Source organism: Schistocerca serialis, chromosome 1 (genome assembly GCF_023864345.2).
Source record: "Schistocerca serialis cubense isolate TAMUIC-IGC-003099 chromosome 1, iqSchSeri2.2, whole genome shotgun sequence".
NCBI classification, from domain to species: Eukaryota; Metazoa; Arthropoda; class Insecta; order Orthoptera; family Acrididae; genus Schistocerca; species Schistocerca serialis.
In genome coordinates this window covers 944699733-944712228 of record NC_064638.1, presented here as the reverse complement: position 1 = coordinate 944712228, position 12496 = coordinate 944699733, and positions in this window count along the sequence as shown.

Below are 12496 nucleotides of genomic sequence, written 5' to 3'. Positions count from 1 at the left end.
TAAAGAATGTGATTCTGAGCTAAGTAACATATTAAGCTACCTGTGTAACCGGTCGTTTATCAGTGGAATATTTCCTGAATGGCTGAAATATGCTGAAGTTAAGCCACTGTTTAAGAAGGGAGATAAAGAAATAGCATCAAATTTCCTTCCAATTTCACTGTTGCCAGCATTCTCAAAAATTTTCGAAAAAGTAATGTACAGTTGGCTTTATAATCATCTTATCTTATCCTTTTAAGTAAATTAGAATATTATAGTGTAACAGGAAATGCTGCAAAATGATTCAAATCTTATATCTCTGGCTGGAAACAAAGGGTGTTATTAGGAAAGAGACATGTATCAAGCTATCAGACATCATCCAACTGGGAACTAATTACATGTGGGGTCCCACAAGGTTCTATTTTGGGGCCCTTACTTTTTCTTGCGTCTATCAATGACCTTTCATCAGTAACATTACCAGATGCTAACTTCGTTTTGTTTGCCAATGATACAAACATTGCAATTCAAGTGTAGTCTTAGAAAGATCAGCCAATAAAATATTTGTGGACATTAATCACTGGTTCCTAGCCAATTGTTTGTCACTAAACTTTGAAAAAACACACTACATGCAGTTCAGAATTTTTAAGGGGTGTCCCACAAGTATATGTCTAACATACGATGACAAGAAGATAGAAGAAGTGGACAGTGTTAAATTCTTGGGGTTACAGCTTGATAATAAATTTAAGTGGGAGGAGCACACCACAGAACTGCTGAAGCATCTGAACAAATCTCTGTTTGCAATGCGAATTTTGTCAGACATAGGGGATATAAAAATGAAAAAGCTGTCATACTGTGCTTACTTTCATTCCATAATGTCATATGGGATTATTTTTTGGGGTAATTCATCTAGCCAAGCTAAAGTTTTCTGGGCAAAAAAACGTGCGGTAAGAGTTATATGTGGTGTGAACTCAAGAACACCCTGCAGAAGCGTGTTTAGGGAACTAGGGATACTAACTACTGCCTCCCAATATATTTATTCCTTAATGAAATTTGTCATTAAAATATATCACATTTTCAAACCAACAGCTCAATTCATGGAATCAGTACTAGAAATAAGAATAATCTTCACAAGGATTTAGAGTCACTTAGTCTTGTACAAAAAGGTGTGCATTATTCAGGAACACACATCTTCAATAACTTGCCAGCAGCCATAAAAAACTTAAGTCAATGAAATTCAGTTTAAGAGAAGTCTAAAGGATTTATTGGTGGCCAACTCCTTCTACTCCATTGATGAATTTCTCAGTAAAACAAACTGATTTGTATATAAGTACAATATAACTTCTGTACAATTTCAGTGCAGTAATGTGTTCATTGAAAATGTGTGTGTGTGTGTGTGTGTGTGTGTGTGTGTGTGTGTGTGTGTGTGTAAGTGCAATCTAACTTCTGCACCATTTCAGTGCAGTAATGTGTTCATTGTAAATAAGTATTATAGTAGTTGTATTACATGTTTATTACCTTATAAATAAATAAAAAAAATTTTATTTTAAATTCAGTGCATTAGTATTTGTAAAATGACTCTTTCATATAGTGTTCATTAAAAAATGACGATCATTCCACTTGGGACCTGTGGAATGCTACATTAGCTTATTTGTTTTAGTTGTAAATATTTGTCATGTATTGTTGTTTTTCAGACATGTTACACATCCTGGAGGACTTCCTCACTACAGATCAATTGGAATGAAAGTAAATCTAATCTAATCTAAAACACAAATAATTATAGTACCTTAACACAAATACAAAACAGAGAAACTTCTGGTACAAATTGATATTACATAGTAAATTTAGCCAATTACAGACTTACTCAGATATAGAAGCATATACAAACTGATCACATAAAGTGTAGTCATGCCATATTCTTTGCCTCTCTTAAAAATTCATTAGTTTCATAAATTCTGAGCTCAAGAAGAAATTGTTTTACATTTTTTTTTTGAGTTGTTGCATTGGAAGATACCTGATATGTTGAGGTATGGCATTAAAAAATTTTATGGACTTGTATAGGAAGCACTATTGTGTATTTTTATAGTTACATTGTAAAGAAGCTATGTCCTGCTTGTTTCTTGTGTTATAATTATGTTGCATCTCATACTATTGATAACTGGAATAGTTTTCCTTACTATGCATTACACACTGTAGTATAAATATTGATGGTAGGGTCATGATCTGTAATTTTTTTAAGCTTGGCCTACAGTGAACTCTGGGTACCAAGCTACATATCAGTCTTATTGCCTTCTTTTGTGGTTTGAAGACATTAGCTGTCTTGCTTTGATGTCCCCACAGTATTGTGCTGTAGGAAAATAGTCTTTTGCTAATGTTGCTTCCAGCTTTTTCTATGTGGCTGCCCCAGGATAATTTTGAATCAATTGAGATTCCAAGAAAATTAACAGCATTTGAGCTCTGCTCAAATTCAGTGTTATTATTCCACTATACCTACAGGTCTTCTATTTTTTTCGGTTGACACAAAGGGAATTAGCTTAACACCAATTTTCAACTTTGACAGTGTATTGGTATGCTTCATATTTCACCTTGTGTGTTGTTTCTGCAGCTATACGGATTGCAAGATCATCTGCAAGTCCTAGAATGGCCCAACTATGTTACATGGTAAGTCATTTATATAAGTGATAAATAGAATTGGGACAAGTACAGAACCTTGTGGGACACCCATGCCCACAGGTAAGTAATCTGATTCTCCACCCTTAAAAACCAGCTTCTGCACTCTACCACTTTGATATTATTTTATCAGTTCCAGAGCGCTTCCTGTAAAGCCATAGAATTGCAGTTTGTTCAATAAGATTTCATGTGACACAGTGTCGAAAGCTTTTGATAAACCAAAGAGTTTATTTTGAACCACTAGCTTGCTTTCTAGTTGCTTCACACACTGTGTTAAAAGTAATAAGGTCGATTTAACAGTTCCTAACTCTGATATGAAGCCAAATTGACTATCAGTGAAGATTTTGTTTTCTTCACAATATTTTACTATTTGATTATTTAGTATAACTTCTATCACTTTAGAAAAGATTGGCACAATTGTAACAGGCCTAAAATTATCATAACATGAGAGGCTGCCTTTTTGTGTATTGGAGTGACGTTAAGAAACATTAGTGGATTTGGGAACTGAGCCTCCAATATACATGTATTTACTACATGTGTTATCAATTCTGGCAGTTGAACTGAATCACACTTTAACATGGCTGGACTTAAGGGGATACGGAATCGGATTTTGGGTTAAGAAATCGAATTTTTTTTTATTGGCGTATTATATTCTGCCATGTTTCCTCTTTAAAATGACGTATCATACATAGCTCTACTACAATTATAACTATTTTATTTTTATATATTTGTGAGATCGGGTATTGCGCTTTAGTTATACACGTCTCTCGTGGCTGACCATGAACTTTTTGGCAGTACCTTTAAAGTGACATGAATTCAAATATCCCGGTTTCCAGCGACTATTTATACACTAGTTGCCCGAAAATGTTTCTCTCTGGTTTCCTCAAGTTACTCTTTGACTTTGTGGCGGGACTGTTTTGTAAACAGTGTGATATAAGAAAGTAGTTGTTGTTGAGTTATTTCGTATTTAGTGCTTCATTTTTCGCAGTGAAAATGCCTAGAGCTAAAGCAAAAGTATTTAAAAAGCGTGTGAACTGGCAAAAGAAAAGAAATAATGATTCATTAGCAAAGCAAAGCAGTTCCTCATTATCACTGTTGGAAAATGTGAATCCACTTATTACTGATTTGCCGAACGAACTTACACCAAATGAAAACAGTGCTTCTCATAAAAAACTAAGAGATTTGGAAGAGAAATATAATTTACTTGATAGAGGGAATGAAGTTTTTGAACTCATTGATACGAATATATTGTGTGAAGCTCTTGAAAACAGTTTGTGCTGCAAAAAATGTCATGGAAACGTTTCTCTGAAAGTAGAATCCCATGTTGGCCTGGCTGCCCAGTTTAATTTAATATGCAGTGTTTGTAAATACAGCTGTAAGTTTCCAAGTTCGGTTTCAGTAACTGTAAATAATGGATACAAGAAAACTGAACTTTATAGTGTAAATATTAGGTTAGTTTATGGATTGCGAGCAATTGGTAAGGGCAAAGCAGCTGGTGATATGCTATGTGGTGTTCTAAATCTTCCAAGTGCACCTTCAAAGTTTGAAGCTTACAATTATGTACTAGGATCTGCAGTTGAAGATGTAGCACAGAAGTCAATGCAGGTTGCTGTGGAAGAAGCAGTGGAAGAAAATGACGGCAGTCGTGACCTCACAGTGGCGTTTGATGGCACGTGGCAGAAAAGGGGCCACACCTCCAACAATGGTGTTGTAACAGCAACTAGTGTTGATACTGGCAAGGTTATTGATGTTGCAATAATGTCTAAATACTGTAGGTGCACAGGCAGGCTGAAAAATGAACACAGTGATGACTGTATTGCTAATTATTATGGTAGTAGTGGTGGCATGGAGGTTGCTGGGGTGAAGAAAATTTTTCATCGCTCTTCACAGTGGTATAATGTTCGCTATGTCAAATATCTGGGAGATGGTGACTCTAAAGCATTCAAAGAAGTTTTGGAAAGCAAACCATATGGGAACAGTGTAAATATAAGCAAACTTGAATGTATAGGACATGTGCAGAAGAGAATGGGTGCCAGGCTGAGAAGGTTAAAATCAGTTATGAAAGGGAAAAAACTAGATGATGGGAAAACTTTGGATGGCAGAGGAAGATTGACTGATTCCATAATAGACCACATTCAGAACTGCTATGGCCTTGCAATCAGGCAAAATACAGGCAATCTTGAAGAAATGAGGAGAGCTATATGGGCTTTATATTTCCACACCGCATCCACGGATGAGCATCCACAACATGGTTTGTGCCCCAAAGGTGAAAACAGCTGGTGTAAATACAATAGGGGACTAACAACAGGAGAGAAATACATTCACCACCACAGTCTACCATCAGCCATCATGGCAGAAATAAAGCCCATTTTCAGAGATCTGGCTGACAGAAGTCTTCTGATGAAATGTCTTCACGGAAAAACGCAGAACCCCAACGAGTGCTTGAATAGTGTGATATGGCATCGTCTCCCAAAAACAGTGTTTGTCGGAATTAATACACTACATTTTGGTGTGTATGATGCTGTGGCAACCTTCAATCTTGGAAATATAACTAAATGCCAGGTCCTTCAAAAGTTGGGTATGTGTGTTGGTTCCCGTACAGTACGTGCTATGTTCTTTTTAGATCAGCACAGACTAAGGCATGCTGATAATATAATCAAGACATTAGTGAAAAAAGCAAGACAGGTGCAGAGGGGTGCCAAAAGAAGACTTGAAGATGATTATGAAGACTGTGAAGGGGGTATTAGCTACGGATCAGGAATGTTTTAATCTTCTTTCTCCGTTTCCCGTAAGTTTACTTTTTACTTCATCTAGGAACATTATCTCAGGTACTGGTCAACCTAGAAGTCTGAAATTTTTATGACGTAGTGACATAGGTCCCTATTACATACTGAAACAACGATTTTTTAATTACTTGATTTACAAAAGACTTAGGGGTGATAGTCTAGTAAAAAGCGATGGAAAAAATTTACTTAAAAATAAATGTACAATATCTCTGTAAGAAAATACTTTGACAATAAACTGTTGTTTCAGTATTGTTGTAACATATGAATGCACATACAGTAAAATTTTTACCTCTCTGTCTCCAGTAGTTTGTGAGAAAATGTTCCCTATAGTAGGCATATATTAACATTGCGGGGATAGGTGATTCCGTATCCCCTTAAACCATAAACATCATTACTGAGACTGTTTTTCATTTTCTTTAGTATATTAGTAACATCCTGTACCTTGACCAGCTAAATGTGCTTTCAGGCTTTGTGGTGTTTCTCACGTAATAATTATGGTCAGTGGCTATATTGGAAGTGCCAGTCACCTTTATTATTTCTTGCACCTTCTCAGTGAAGAATGTATTTAACTGTGCTGCATTCAGATTACTGTTTTCAGCCTGTGAAGTAATTTTCCTATTGCACTGACTATTAATGATCTTCAACATTGCACATGTGTTATTTTCAGATGTTAGTACCGTATCTTCATTTTTTTTAAACCTATCTTCCTTTAAGGCCTGTCTTAATCTTTTCTTTTTCACTATGAACATGTTTTTAATTACTTGAGTACCTGTACTGCTATACCAGTCAAAATATTGATCACACTCCCTCTCAATCTTCAACACCTTTTCATCCCTGACCTTATTTACTCGAAGCGCCTTTTTTTATTTAGTAACTTAATGGGAAAGGACAACTTAGCATATACGGAAAGAGTAGATATGAGATCTTTCACCTTTTTATCTATTGCATGTTCTCGATAAACCTGCAACCAATTACTTTTCTCAATATGAGACTCAAACATATTTAGATTATCATAATTAACCACACATACTTTCTATCCTGCCATGTGCACTGAGTCAGTGTTACAAATTCTTGTTATATCTGTTCTAAGAAATAGTGGCCAGTGGTCGGATACCCAGGTCTTAATTACCTCTGACTTGAGGTGCATTAACTCATTTGATACAACTATGTTGTCAATACCTTTATAACGTGGCCTTGTTATTTCAGTGGTTGTAATATAAAGGCGAGAAGAATTTAATAAATTTTTTATTTATTTATGAGTTATATATAGTGGACAAATGAAAATTAAAATTAAAATCTCCATAGATTATTAGATTATTATCCTACACTTATAATTACAGACTGTCTCACTTAAAGACACTATCTTGTTAACAAAATCATCTGCTGAATTGCCTCCAGTCTTAGTTGAGTACATAGCTACAACTATTACATTTGAATCTGTTAATCTAACAGCTGCAATTTCACAGAACATTTCTAAAGATAATTCTTTAACTTTTGCTATTGGTTCATATTTAATCCCTTTTAATAGGAATATCACACACCCACCATGATTTTTATTAGTTCTACATTTGTTTGTTAGGATTGAGCTCTCAGGGCAGTATAGATCTATTTCATCATGCTTTGACCAGTGTTCTATGCGACAGACTACATCTATGTGGAATGTCTCTATGACATCTTCCACTACTTCCAACTTATTAGATAAACACTGTACATTCCAGTGAAGGACATTAAAACTGTCTGATCTGTGCTTCAGTCTGTTTGCCTTGAGTTTTTCCTCCTCTTTCAGTCCACCACTAAAAATCATTTAGATGGGAGGGAGTGAAAACAAAATCATGTACATAGAACAATGAATGATGGTTTTTTTCATTTGTCTGTGCCTTACTGTGCATTCATAATTAATGTCTTTGCCGATGCTTATGGTCGATCGCTGTTCATTTCTTTTTTAAATTAATCTGAACCTTACCATATCTGGGGGGGGGGGGGGGGGGGGTTTCACCATGTACCTATAAAACTGCCCCCACATTGTACATTGACATGGTTTGGAGATATACTGTGTTTTCGCATGTACATATTTACATTTATATTTGCTGATTGGGCTTGAGTCCTTTTATTTGTCGGCTTCTCTTTTATTTAATGGAATGGATATGACAGCTTATCCTATGTATGTTAAATTTATACAAGAAATTGAAAGATTATATACATAATATGATAGTTCATTACATACATGAATTTGGCGCACTGACAACAATGTTCAGTTTGCTTTGGCCTTGTGCACTATCAGGTTTGGCATCTAAGCACTATTCTTTAATGATCAACATGCTATTTGCTACTGTTGCACTTGTGAGCACTCGTTTTCTTAGTGTTGATTTCACACTGAGTGTCACACTTTCACCTGAGTATTACATATTAAAGAATTTCCGTGGCATTTGTCTTCATTCTGGGTACGTGTGTGCTTGTTGTTCAAACTCCGAAGCTGTGGCAGAAGATTTCCATTTTTACTAACCAGGCGTCACTATTACCCGTCGTACTCGCATTTTCAGCAGTGAGAACCCTGGCCAACAGCATCCGTCGACTAGGTAAGTACTGGCTCGAACAACTGTAGTTCACTTATTAATTTATCATGTGTTGTAAATCACGATACTCAGAAATTATTTCGTTGCACTCATATGTTAATGTCACTACACTTGACCGTCTACTTGTTGAAAGACACATATAGCCAATCAAAACATTGTATAAATTCCTTGTCTTTGGAGTTCATTCCTTCACCTGGAGTTTGCTTTCCAATGAAAAGTTATACAAGTATAGAGGTACAACAATATACATAACATGATAGCTTATGCCTATGGCTGACATTCCATCCATCGCTTATATTACGAACATAAATTTCTTAAGATTTAAAACGTTATGAATTTTTCATTAACTAGATTCTGTTACTACAGTTTGTGTGTTAGTTTTAACTTATGTTCGTTCACATCACATACACAAATTAATTACATAACATATTGTTATGGCACAATACAAGCGTATGATATATTTATACTTCATTTTATACAGGGTAAGTCATTAACTATTACCACCATGAATATCTCCAAAAGTATGATAGGAGCTGAAAAGTTTGTTGGACAAAAGTTGCATGAGACAACAGGAGCTGTAATATGGCGTTGGTGTTTTGGTGCTAGGTGGGGTCGCATCAGTGACAAAAAGGTCAACTTTGTTTTTTTTTTAAATGAGGTGCTATAGTTTGCTATTTATTTTCTGATAGCAGCTATCGACACGAATCCAATGATGTGTAACAGTAAGGTCTTTCAAGGTCAACGAAAGTAAAAAATATGGCATGAACGCTCATTTACAGAAGGTGTTTGAAGTAATGACCATTGGTATCAATGCATTGCTGCAATCTTCTTATCATGGATTGAGTGGTATTCGTTATCACATCGACACTTATCGAAGCTCATGCTCTGACAATTCTCTCTTATATATCGTGCAAATAGTTAATATTCACCGAATACGGCGTATCCAAATAACATGCCATTAACATGTAAACACCTTTCGATGGTTTCGCAATACAACACTAATAGTAACGGTAAGACTACTATCGTCGATTCAAATGAATGTGAATGATGTATTCCTCTGAAGGACAAGTCGATATGCTTCTCATTTACAGAGATTGCCAACGAAATTCAGTGAAAGCTAGAGACTTATACACTGAAAGATGTCCTCAACGTACTCACACTACACATCTTACATTAAATATGTGTATGATCAATTGAGAACAACTGGATCTTTAATGTATTGGAAACATATTTGGCAAAGGAAAGTTACTAACGACGAAACAGATATTGGTACTCTTGCCACTTTGATTCGAGATCCTTGTGTTAGTTCGCGTCAAATCACAAGGGAATCTGGCATGACCCAGAGTAGTGTTGTTCGTGCTCTACATCGCCATAAATATCATCCTTACCATGTCAGTCTTCACCAAAAATTAACTGGTATGGCTTGTATGTGTTGCAGTGAATTCTGCCGATGGGTTCAACTTCAGATTCAGAGGGATCACACATTTATAAAGTTGATTTTGTTTACTGACGAGGCTCATTCACAAACCATGGAAATGTTAATTTGCATAACATGCGTTATTGGGAACTGAAAATCCATGTTGGCTGTGGCAAGTTGTACACCAAAAACCGTGGTCGGTGAATATATGGTGTGGGATTCTGAGGGACAGAATTATAGACCCCTGTTTCATTGAAGGACATCTTAATGGTAGGAAGTACACCACATTTCTGCAAGAAACGTTAAGTCTGTTATTGAAAGAAATACCTTCAGCAACAAGGAACAGAATGTGGTATCAACACGATGGGTGTCCAGCACATTTTTTGCTGATGGCTAGAAATGAGTTGCAGAGACAATTACCAAATAGTTGGGTTGGATGTGGAGGACATGTGTCGTGACCGGCTCGTTCGCCAGACTTGACGCCTCTGGATTTTTTCTTGTAGGATTGGTAAAAGACATTGTTTATAAAGACGTTTCAACTACACTTGACGATATGCAAGAGAGAATTGCCATAGCATGTGTTTCGATAAGTGTCGATGTGATAAGGAATACCACTCAATCCAAGGTGAGAAGATTGCAGCACTGCATTGATACCAATGGTCATCACTTCTAACACCTCCTGTAAATAAACGTTCATGCCACCTTTATGACCTTCGTTGACCTTCAAAGACCTTACTGTTACATATCATTGGACTCGTGTCCATAGCCGCGGAAAATAAGTACCAAACTATAGCATCCAATTTTTTTTTTTAAAAAAGTTGACCTTCATATCTCTGACGCGACCCCACATAGCAACAAAAAACCAATGCCATATTATAGCCCCTGTTGTCCTATCCAACTTTTGTCCCACGAAGTTTTCAGCTCCTATCATACTTTCGGAGTTCTTCTTGGTGGCAATAGTTCGTGACTCACACTGTAGGCAGGCTTTTATCACTTAAGGGAGCTCATATCCTCCTTAGGTAGAGGAGAGATAAAAACATTCGAAATAGGACTAAAACATTACGCATTGCTGGCCTAACTACATTTGGCGCCGCCTCCTTTGTTTGGGAGGGAAGAAAGGAAATACTCATCTACTGGTTCAACGATTTATCAGATGTTACTGGTACAATCTACATCTACATATATACTCCTCAGTCATCAAGCACTGTTTGGCGGAGGGCACTATTAGCGCCAAAGTCTGTTCTACTCGCAGATGGCGCGAGGGAAAAACGACTGTCTGAACGTCTCAGTACAAGCTCTAATTTCCCTTATCTTTGAGTGGTGATCATTGCGCGATTTGAAAGTTGGTGTTAATACTGTAATATTTGCTCTACATCCTCAGAGAAGATCGGATTTTGGAATTTAGTGAGCAGCCCCTTCCGTTTAGCGCTTGTCGTCGATCTGCAAGTGTGTCCCACTTCAAACTTTCTATGAGATTTGTAACTCTCTTGCGCTGGCTAAATATGCCAGTCACGAATATTGCCGCTCTTCTTTGGACCTTCTCAATCTCTTGAATCAGACCCAGCTGGTAAGGGTCCCATACAGACGAACAATACTCTAAGACTGGACAAACTAAAGTATTGTAAGAAATTTCCTTTGTTGAAGGACTGCATCGCTTCAGGATTCTACTAACAAACCGCAATCTAGAATTCGTCTTACCTGTTACTTGTGTACTCTGATCGTTCCATTTCAGATCATTTAGAATAGTCACACGCAGATACGTGACGGATATTTTCGCTTCCAAAGACTGGGCATTTATTTTGTACTCGTACATAAATGGTGATTTTCGATTTGTTATACACAGTAGGTTACACTTACTAATATTGAGAGATAACTGCCAGTCATTACACCACGCTATGATTTTCTGCAAATCCTCATTGATTTGTTCACAACTTTCGTGTTATACTACTTTCCTGTAGATTACAGCATCATCGGCAAACAGTCTAATGCCACTGTCAATACCATCAACCAGATTGTTTATGTAAATTGTAAAAAGGAGCGGACCTATTACGCGGCCCTGAGGCACATCTGATGTTTCTGTTGAAGACTCCCCATTCAGGACGACATACTGCTCTCTGTCAGTTAGAAAACTTTCTATCCGATCGCATATGTCATCGAATAGATCGTAAGCACACACTTTTTGGAGCAAGCGACAGTGCGGAACTGAGTTGAACACCTTTCGAAAGTCGAGGAATATGGCATCAACCTGGGAGCCAGTATATCGAGCCTGTTGTATATCATGCACAAAGAGGACCGTCTGTGTCTCGCATGACCGCTGTTTCCTAAAACCGTGCTGGTTTCTGCAGATGAGCTTCTCAGAGTCTAGAAAGTTATTTATGTCTGAACACAAAATATGTTCGTTGATTCTACTACAAAACGATGTCAGTGTAATTGGCCGGTAATTATGAGTATCCGATTTTGTACCATTTTTATAGATTGGTATGACCTGGGCCTTCTTCCAGTCCCGTGGAACTCTCCACTGTTCCAATGATCTCTGATAGACGATGGATAAGAATGGTGCCACATTTGTAGCATAGTCAACATAAAATCTTACAGGGATACTGTCTGGGCCAGACGCCTTCCTGGCGTCTAATGATCCTAGCTGTTTTACAATCCCAGATACACTAAACACTATGTCACCCATCCTTGCGTTTGTTCGATACTTAAAAGAGCGAATGGTGCTGAGTCCTCTACCGCAAACGAGTTTTTGTAAGCTAGGTTTAGAATTTCGGCCTTCTGCTTATCATCATCCGTTACATTACCCATACTGTCAGCAAGAGAAGGTATTGAATTATTTGTAGCGTTCTTAGATTTTACGTACGACCAAAATTTTTTGGGGTTATTTTTAGAATCTGCAGATAAAATAATGCTTTCTAATTCATTAAAAAAATCTCTTATTGACCTTTTAACAGCTTCTTTCATTTTGCATAATTTCTGTTTGTCGGCAGGGCAGTGACTACGTTAAAAACGACTGTGCAAAATTCTTTGCTTTGTCAGCAACTTCCTAAAATGTTTGTTGAACCAATGTGGATCCTTTC